A 10,715-nucleotide genomic window follows, 5' to 3' on the forward strand; every position below is an offset into this window, starting at 1 on the left:
ATAGACATAATACTATCTCCATCTGTGACCTGAGATCTGGGCTGGGGCAGGGCACTGGGCTTAGCTAAGCATAGACATAATATAATCATAATACAATCTCCATCTGTGACCTGAGATCTGGGCTGGGGCAGGGCACTGGGCTTTGCTAAGCATAGACATAATACAATCTCCATCTGTGACCTGAGATCTGGGCTGTGGCAGGGCACTGGGCTTAGCTAAGCATAGACAAAATACAATCATAATACAATCTCCATCTGTGACCTGAGATCTGGGCTGGGGCAGGGCACTGGGCTTAGCTAAGCATAGACATAATACAATCATAATACCATCTCCATCTGTGATCTGGGCTGGGGCAAGGCACTGGGCTTAGCTAAGCATAGACATAATACAATCTCCATCTGTGACCTGAGCTCTGGGCTGGGGCAGGGCACTGGGCTTATCTAAGCATAGACATAATACAATCTCCATCTGTGACCTGAGATCTGGGCTGGGGCAGGGCACTGGGCTTAGCTAAGCATAGACATAATACAATCATAATACAATCTCCATCTGTGACCTGAGATCTGGGCTGGGGAAGGGCACTGGGCTTATCTAAGCATAGACATAATACAATCTCGATCTGTGACCTGAGATCTGTGCTGGGGCAGGGCACTGGGCTCATCTAAGCATAGACATAATACAATCTCCAACTGTGTCCTGAGATCTGGGCTGGGGCAGGTCACTGGGCTTAGCTAAGCATAGGCATAATACAATCTCCATCTGTGACCTGAGATCTGGGCTGGGGAAGGAAACTGGGTTTATCTAAGCATAGACATAATACAATCATAATACAATCTCCATCTGTGACCTGAGATCTGGGCTGGGGCAGGGCACTGGGCTTAGCTAAGCATAGACATAATACAATCTCCATCTGTGACCTGAGATCTGGGCTGGGGAAGGAAACTGGGTTTATCTAAGCATAGACATAATACAATCATAATACAATCTCCATCTGTGACCTGAGATCTGGGCTGGGTCAGGGCACTGGGCTTAGCTAAGCATAGACATAATACAATCATAATACAATCTCCATCTGTGACCTGAGATCTGGGCTGGGGCTGGGCACTGGGCTTAGCTAAGCATAGACATAATACAATCTCCATCTGTGACCTGAGATCTGGGCTGGGGCAGGCCACTGGGCTTAGCTAAGCATAGACATAATACAATCATAATACATACTCCATCTGTGACCTGAGATCTGGGCTGGGGCAGGCCACTGGGCTTAGCTAAGCATAGACATAATACAATCATAATACAATCTTCATCTGTGACCTGAGATCTGGGCTGGGGCAGGGCACTGGGCTTATGTAAGCATAGACATAATACAATCTCCATCTGTGAGCTGAGATCTGGGCTGGGGAAGGGCACTGGGTTTATCTAAGCATAGACATAATACAATCATAATACAATCTCCATCTGTGACCTGAGATCTGGGCTGGGTCAGGGCACTGGGCTTAGCTAAGCATAGACATAATACAATCATAATACAATCTCCATCTGTGACCTGAGATCTGGGCTGGGGCTGGGCACTGGTCTTACCTAAGCATAGACATAATACAATCTCCATCTGTGACCTGAGATATGGGCTGGGGCAGGGCAGTGGGCTTAGCTAAGCATAGACATAATACAATCATAATACAATCTCCATCTGTGACCTGAGATCTGGGCTGGGGCAGGGCACTGCGTTTAGCTAAGCATAGACATAATACAATCATAATACAATCTCCATCTGTGACCTGAGATCTGGGCTGGGGCAGGGCACTGGGCTTAGCTAAGCATAGACATAATACAATCATAATACCATGTCCATCTGTGATCTGGGCTGGGGCAAGGCACTGGGCTTAGCTAAGCATAGACATAATACAATCTCCATCTGTGACCTGAGATCTGGGCTGGGGCAGGGCACTGGGCTTTGCTAAGCATAGACATAATACAATCTCCATCTGTGACCTGAGATCTGGGCTGGGGCAGGGCACTGGGCTTAGCTAAGCATAGACATAATACAATCATAATACAATCTCCATCTGTGACCTGAGATCTGGGCTGGGGAAGGGCACTGGGCTTATCTAAGCATAGACATAATACAATCTCGATCTGTGACCTGAGATCTGTGCTGGGGCAGGGCACTGGGCTCATCTAAGCATAGACATAATACAATCTCCAACTGTGTCCTGAGATCTGGGCTGGGGCAGGTCACTGGGCTTATCTAAGCATAGACATAATACAATCATAATACAATCTCCATCTGTGACCTGAGATCTGGGCTGGGCCAGGGCACTGGGCTTAGCTAAGCATAGACATAATACAATCTCCATCTGTGACCTGAGATCTGGGCTGGGGCAGGGCACTGGGCTTAACTAAGCATAGACATAATACAATTATAATACAATCTCCATCTGTGACCTGAGATCTGGGCTGGGGCAGGGCACTGGGCTCATGTAAGCATAGACATAATACAATCTCCATCTGTGAGCTTAGATCTGGGCTGGGGAAGGGCACTGGGTTTATCTAAGCATAGACATAATACAATCATAATACAATCTCCATCTGTGACCGGAGATCTGGGCTGGGGCAGGGCACTGGGCTTACCTAAGCATAGACATAATACAATCTCCGTCTGTGACCTGAGATCTGGGCTGGGGCAGGGCACTGGGCTTAGCTAAGCATAGACATAATACAATCATAATACAATCTCCATCTGTGACCTGAGATCTGGGCTGGGTCAGGGCACTGGGCTTAGCTAAGCATAGACAAAATACAATCATAATACAATCTCCATCTGTGACCTGAGATCTGGGCTGGGGCAGGGCACTGGGCTTAGCTAAGCATAGACATAATACTATCTCCATCTGTGACCTGAGATCTGGGCTGGGGCAGGGCACTGGGCTTAGCTAAGCATAGACATAATACAATAATAATGCAATCTCCATCTGTGACCTGAGATCTGGGCTGGGGCAGGGCACTGGGCTTAGCTAAGCATAGACATAATATAATCATAATACAATCTCCATCTGTGACCTGAGATCTGGGCTGGGGCAGGGCACTGGGCTTAGCTAAGCATAGACAAAATACAATCATAATACAATCTCCATCTGTGACCTGAGATCTGGGCTGGGGCAGGGCACTGGGCTTAGCTAAGCATAGACATAATACAATCATAATACAATCTCCATCTGTGACCTGAGATCTGGGCAGGGGCAGGGCACTGGGCTTAGCTAAGCATAGACATAATACAATCATAATACAATCTCCATCTGTGACCTGAGATCTGGGCTGGGGAAGGTCACTGGGCTTAGCTAAGCATAGACATAATACAATCATACTACAATCTCCATCTGTGACCTGAGATCTGGGCTGGGGCAGGGCACTGGGCTTAGCTAAGCATAGACATAATATAATCATAATACAATCTCCATCTGTGACCTGAGATCTGGGCTGGGGCAGGGCACTGGGCTTAGCTTTGCATAGACATAATACAATCTCCATCTGTGACCTGAGATCTGGGCTGGGGCAGGGCACTGGGCTTATCTAAGCATAGACATGAAAGATTCCTAATTTCCAGTCGCTCTCCGCTTCCCTGTAAGTTTGTATTGGCGGGTTTCTTTAACCAGGACACTGCGGCGCAGGAGTGTGATATTGGTCTCAAAATCTACCTCAATTCAGGAATGGGAGATTGCCTTGTACTCCTAATTTACCCATTTTTCAAAATACTACATAAAGAAGACTGAAATACCTCAAGTTTTTCATAAAACTGCCCTTTTCGTCCTCGTGCGAACTAATAGAAGCAACAGCAGACAGCAGACATTTTGGCAGTTGCGTTTAACAACTAAGGATAGTCAGCCAATCAGGTCCTTTGATGTTCAATGCGATGTGCCATTCCATAATGGCTGCTGTGCCTAAGCTATCTATCATGAGGACAGTTTACTTAAAAAACAGGAGTATTTCAATCTTCTCGGTGTAGCATTTTGGATAATGGGTGAATTAGGAGTACAACGCCATCTCCCATCCCTGGATTGAGGTACGTTTTCAGACCCATATCTCACACCGGCTCCGCGGTGTCCTGATCAAAGCCTTACAGGGAAGCATACTTACAATGACCATAAGGTCAGAAACTTATCATGGCTAAGCACTGGAAAACTGGCCCTGCCTGGGCCCCTCCTAATGCAGTGTTTCCCACTCATCTCCTGTAGCACCCCAGACAATTCCACTTATTAGGTCCAGAACTAGCACTCCTGCTTCAACTAATCAAGGGCTTGATGATTGGTTGACCAGTTTAATCAGGTGTGCTGGTATTGGGGAAGATAAGTGAAAGGTCTGTTGGTTGTAGAGGAGAGGTTTGGGAAACACTTTCTCTACTGCAGGCATTTTATTTTGATGATAGCTACACAGCTACATTTCTTCATAACGATGTGCGTAGCTAGCTAGCACAGCCTCAAAACATGCAGGTGTCTTAGAATCATAATATAAGTTTTATTGAAATGTAAACAAACATTCTCACTGTGGCGATTCTTTAAACAAATGTTTAGGCCCTAGATTCAGTCAGTTACTAGTGTGGTGATAAATCAAATCAAATTTGATTGCACACATACAAATATTTAGCAGATGTTATTGCGGGTGCGGCAAAATGCTTGTGTTCCTAGCTCCAACAGTGAACTAGTATCTAACAGTACAGAGCTGGTGTAACTGAGTCAGGTTTGTAGGCCTCCTTGCTCACACACACTTATTCAGTTCTGCCCACAAATTGTCTATAGAATTGAGGTCAGGGTTTTGTGATGGCCACTCCAATACCTTGACTTTGTTGTCCTTAAGTCATTTTGACACAACTTTGGAAGTATGCTTGGGGTCATTGTCCATTTGGAAGACCCATTTGCGACCAAGTTTTACCTTCCTGACTGATGTCTTGAGATGTTGCTTCAATATATCCACATGATTTTCCTACCTCATGAAGCATCTATTTTGTGAAGTGCACCAGTCTCTCCTGCAGCAAAGCACCCCCACAACACCCCCATGCTTCATGTTTGGAATAGTGTTCTTTGGCTTGCAATCCTTCCCCTTTTTCCTCCAAACATAACAATGGTCATTATGTCCAAACTGTTCTATTTTGTTTCAGTAGACCAGAGGACATTTCTCCAAAAAGTAGGATCTTTGTCCCCATGTGCATTTGCATACCGTAGTCTGGCTTTTTTTGTGGCGGTTTTGGAGCAGTGGCTTCTTCCTTGCTGAGCGGCCTTTCAGGTTATGTCGATATAGGACTCGTTTTACTGTGGATATAGATACTTTTGAACCCGTTTCCTCCAGCATCTTCACAAGGTCCTTTGCTGCTGTTCTGGGATTTATTTGCACTTTTCGCACCAAAGTACGTTCATCTCTAGGAGACAGAACGCGTCTGAGCAGTATGACAGCTGCGTGGTCCCATGGTGTTTATACTTGCGTACTATTGTTTGTACAGATGAATGTGGTACCTTCAGGCATTTGGAAACTGCTCCCAAGGATGAACCAGACTAGTAGAGGTCTACAATTTTTTTTTCTGAGGTCTTAGCTGATTTCTTTTGATTTTCTCATGATTTCAAGCAAGGAGGCACTGAGTTTGAAGGTAGGCCTTGAAATACATCCATAGGTACACCTCCAATTGACTCAAATGATGTCAATTAGCCTTCTAAAGCCATTACATAATTTTCTCTAATTTTCCAAGCTGTTTAAATGCACAGTCAAGTGAGTGTATGTATACTTCTGACCCACTGGAATTGGGATATAGTGAATTCTAAGTTAAATAATCTGTCTGTAACAACTGTTGGAAAAATGACTTGTGTCATGCACAAAGTATATGTCCAAACCGACTTGCCAAAACTACAGTTTGTTAAACAGAAATTTGTGGAGTGATTGAAAAATGGGTTTTAATGACTCCAACCTAAGTGTATGTAAACTTCCGACTTCAAAAGAACATATGAGATTAGTAAAGCAATATGTAAACATTATTAAAGTGACTAGGGTTCCATTATTAAAGTGGCCAGTGATTCCATGTCTATGTATGTAGGGCAGCAGCCTCTAAGGTACAGGGTTGAGTAGCCGGGTGGTAGCCATCTAGGGATGGATATTTAACAGTCTGATAGCCTTGAGATAGAGATAGAAGCCTTGAGATAGAAGCTGTTTTCAGTCTCTCGGTCCCAGCTTTGATGCACCTGTACTGACTTTGCCTTCTGGATGATAGCGGGGTGAACAGGCAGTGGCTCAGGTGGTTGATGTTCTTCATGATCTCTTTGGCCTTCCTGTGACATTGGGTGGTGTAGGTGTCCTGGAGGGCAGGTAGTTTGCCCCCAGTGATGCGTTGTGCAGATCTCACTACCCTCTGGAGAGCCTTACGGTTGTGGGCGGAGCAGTTGCCGTACCAGGCGTTGATACAGCCCGACAGGATGCTCTCGATTGTGCATCTGTAGAAGTTTGTGAGTGCTTTTGGTGACAAGCCGAATTTCTTCAGCCTCCTGAGGTTGAAGAGGCGCTGCTGAGCCTTCTTCACGATGCTGTCTGTGTGGGTGGACCAATTCAGTTTGGCTGTGATGTGTACGCCGAGGAACTTAAAACTTACTACCCTCTCCACTACTGTTCCATTGATGGGGAATAGGGGGTGTTCCCTCTGCTGTTTCCTGAAGTCCCCAATCATCTCCTTAGTTTTGTTGATGTTGAGTGTGAGGTTATTTTCCTGACACCACACTCCGAGGGCCCTCACCTCCTCCCTGTAGGCCGTCGTAGGGCAGGCAGTGTGACTTCAGGGATGCGTTGTGCAAACTGTACCACCCTCTGTAGAGCCCTGTGATTGCGGGCGGTGCAGTTTCCGTACTAGGTAGTTAAACAGCCCGACATGATGCTCTCAATTGTGCATCTGTAAAAGTTTGAGGGTCTTAGGGGCCAAACCAAATTTCTTCAGCCTCCTGAGGATGAAGAGGGGCTCTTGTGCCTTCTTCTTCACCATACTGTCTGTGTGGGTGGACCATTTCAGATCATCAGTGATGTGTACGCCGAGGAACTTAATGCTCTTCACCTTCTCCACTTCGGTCCTGTCGATGTGGATAGGGGCATGCTCCCTCTGCTGTTTACTGAAGTCCACAATCAGCTCCTTTGTTTTGTTGACTTTGAGAGAGAGGTTATTTTCCTGGCCTCACTCTTCCAGCGCCCTCACCTCCTCCCTGTAGGTTGTCTCGTCATTGTTGGTAATCATGCTTACTACTGTTATGTCGTCTGCAAACTTGATGATTGAGTTGGAGGCTTGCGTGGCCACGCAGTCATGGGTGAACAGGAAGTACAGGAGAGGGCTGAGCACCCTTGTGGGGACTCTGTGTTGAGCATCAGCGAAGTGGAGGTGTTGTTTCCTACCTGCACCAACTGAGGGCGACCCGTCAGGAAGTCCAGGACCCAGAGGCACATGGTGGGGTTCAGACCCAGGGCCCAGAGCTTAATGATAAGCTTGGAGTGTACTATGGTATTGAAGGCTGAGCTATAGTCAATGAGCAGCATTCTGACATAGGTATTCCTCTTGTCCAGATGGGATAGGGCAGTGTGCATTGTGATGGCGATTGCATCGTCTGTGGATCTATTGGGTCGGTAAGCAAATTGAAGTGGGTCTAGGGAGGCAGATAAGATGTGGTTGATATGATCCTTAACTAGCCTCTCAAAGCACTTCATGATGACAGAATTGAGTGCTACGGGGCAATAGTCATTTAGTTCAGTTGCCTTTGCTTTCTTGGGTACAGGAACAATGGTGGATCTTGAAACAAGTGCGGACAGTAGACTGGGATAGGGAGAGATTGAATATGTCTGTAAACAATCCACCCAGCTGGTCTGCACATGCTCTGAGGACGCGTCTAGGGATGCCACTTCAGCCTTGCGAGAGTTAACACGCGTAAATGTCTTACTCACATCCCATAGTTCTTTGGGATTGGGCTGCGTCGGTGGCGCTGAGTTATCTTCAAAGTGTGCAAAGGTGTTTAGCTTGTCTGGGAGCAAGACATAGGTGTCCGCAACGGGGCTGCTTTTCCCTTTAATCCGTGATTGTCTGTAGACCCTGCCACATACGTCTCGTGTCTGAGCCGTTGAATTGCGACTCTACTTTGTCTCTATACTGACGTTTTGACTGTTTGACTGCCTTACGGAGGGAATAACTACACTGTTTGTATTTGACCATATTCCCAGTCACCTTGGTATGGTTAAATGAGGTGGTTTGCGCTTTCAGTTTTTTACGAATGCTGCCATCTATCCACGGTTTCTGGTTTGGGTAGGTTTTAATAGTCACCATGGGAACAACATCCCCGATACACTTCCTGATGAACTCAGTCACCATGTCAGTGAAAGCGTCAATGTTATTCTCAGAAGCTAGCCGGCACATATCCCAGGCCATGTGATCAAAACAATCTTGAAGCATGGATTCTGATTGGTCAGACTGGCGTTGAATATACCTTAGCACGGGTATTTCCTGCTTGAGTTTCTACCTATAGGAAGGGAGGAGCAAAATGGAGTCGATATCTGAATTGCCGAATGGAGAGCGAGGGAGGGCATTGTAGGCATCTCGAAGAGATCTAGTGTTTTTCCTCTACAGTTAATGTGTTGATAGAACTTCGGTAGCATTTTCTTTAAATTTGCTTTGTTAACTAGTTGGATATAGAGGGCGGGCGCTCTTTTAATTTTTGGATGAAAAACGTTCCCGTTTTAAACAAGATATTTTGTCACGAAAAGATGCTCGACTATGCATATAATTGACAGCTTTGGAAAGAAAACACTCTGACGTTTCCAAAACTGCAAAGATATTGTCTTTGAGTGCCACAGAACTGATGTTACAGGCAAAACCCAGATAAAAATCCAATCAGGAAGTGCCGCATTTTTTGAAACCGCCTCAAGCCAATGACTCCTTATATGGCTGTGAAGGAGCTAGGAGTCAGCTTACGTTTTCCACGTTTTCCCCAAGGTGTCTACAGCATTGTGACGTCTTTTTAGTCATTTCCATTGGAGAATGGCTGTAAGAGACCATATAGGGTGAGTGGTCGCATGGTGTCTCCCGGAGAAAACCTTGCGTAAAATACTGAGGTAGCCATTTTTCCAATCGTTTCTTATGAGAAACCAACTGCCTCGACAGATATATTATCGAATACATATGTTAAAAACACCTTGAGGATGGATCCTAAACAACGTTTGCCGTGTTTCTGTCGATATTATGGAGTTAATTTTGAAAAAAGTTTGGCATTATAGTTGAAGTGTTTTTCGGTCGATTTCTCAGCAAAGCAGGATAAACAAACGGGACGTTTTTCGCCTACAAAAATATTTTTGGGGGAAAAAAGGAACATTTGCTATCGAACTGTCCTGAGTGAAAGCATCTGAAGTTCTTCAAAGGTAAATTATTTAATTTGGTTGCTTTTCTTATTTTTGTGAAAATGTTGCCTGCTGCCAGCAGAGCTAGCATAGCATTATGCCATGATAAACTTACACAAATGCTTGTCTAGCGTTGGCTGTAACGCATATTTTGAAAATCTGAGATGACAGTGTTGTTGACAAAAGGCTAAGCTTGTGTTTGAATATATTTATTTCATTTCATTTGCGATTTTCATGAATAGAAAAAGTTGCGTTATGATAATGCACTTGAGGCTATGATTACACTCCCGGATACGGGATTGCTCGTCGCTAGAGGTTAAAATCGCCATCTACAATAAATGTGACCTAAGGATATGTGGTTTCCAGTTTGCATGAAGTCCAGTGTAGAAATTTGAGGTCCGTCATGCTATCGGCTTGAGAGGGAATATACATGGCTGTGCCTATAACCGAAGAGAATTCTCTTGGGAGGTAATACGGTCTGCATTTGATTGTGAGGTATTCTAGGTTGAGGAAACAAAAGGACTTGAGATTCTGTATTTTATCACAAATCACACCATGAGTAGTTAATAATGAAGTATACAGGCAGGGCCTTTCTTCTTCACGGAGAATTCTTTATTCCTGTCTGCGCGATGAACTGAGAACCCAGCTGGCTGTATGGATGGGGACAGTATATTCCGAGAGAGCCATGATTCCATGAACCAGAATATGTTACAGTCCCTGGTGTCTTTCTGGAAGGAGATCATCGCCCTGAGCTCGTCTACTTCATTGTCCAGAGACTGAACATTAGCAAGTAATATACTCGAAAGCTTTGGATGGTGTATACGCCTCGGACTAGAGGTCCATTCTGAATATCTCTTCTCCACTGGCAACGCTTTGGAGCAGCCTCTGGGATAAGTTCAATTGTCCTGGGGGATACAAACAAAGGATCCAATTCTGGAAAGACGTGTTCCTGTTCGTAATTCTGGTGAGTTACCGCCGCTCTGATATCCAAAAGTTATTTCCGGCTGTGTGTAATAACCCCAAAAACTTTTGGGGCTAATAATGTAAGAAATAACACACACAAAAATGAATACTGCAAAGTTGCTTAAGAGCTAGAAGCAGAGCTGCCATGTTTGTCGGCGGCACCTTATACTGATGGTTTGATGGTTTGTACGGTTGTGGCTAAATCAAGTACAGCTATGGATAGAAGTGACTTTAACAATCAGCATGGATCTCAAACCATGCTACAATATTAAAGCAGATTGTCAGCCAGGTTTCTTCTAGCTCCCTCTCTTCCCACTTCCCACCAGTGGACTTTCTCTCATCAACAGAAGTTCTATAAA

The 10,715-nt window shown here is 45.1% G+C and overlaps 1 protein-coding gene across 1 annotated transcript in view; it reads left to right on the forward strand.

Annotated features, from left to right (window-relative positions):
* Positions 1–10,715, forward strand: part of cfap92 (cilia and flagella associated protein 92 (putative)) — a 144,740-nt gene that overhangs the window by 59,096 nt on the left and 74,929 nt on the right. The window lies entirely within an intron of this gene.

The sequence above is a fragment of the Oncorhynchus mykiss genome, chromosome 7 (assembly GCF_013265735.2).
Source record: "Oncorhynchus mykiss isolate Arlee chromosome 7, USDA_OmykA_1.1, whole genome shotgun sequence".
NCBI lineage: Eukaryota > Metazoa > Chordata > Actinopteri > Salmoniformes > Salmonidae > Oncorhynchus > Oncorhynchus mykiss.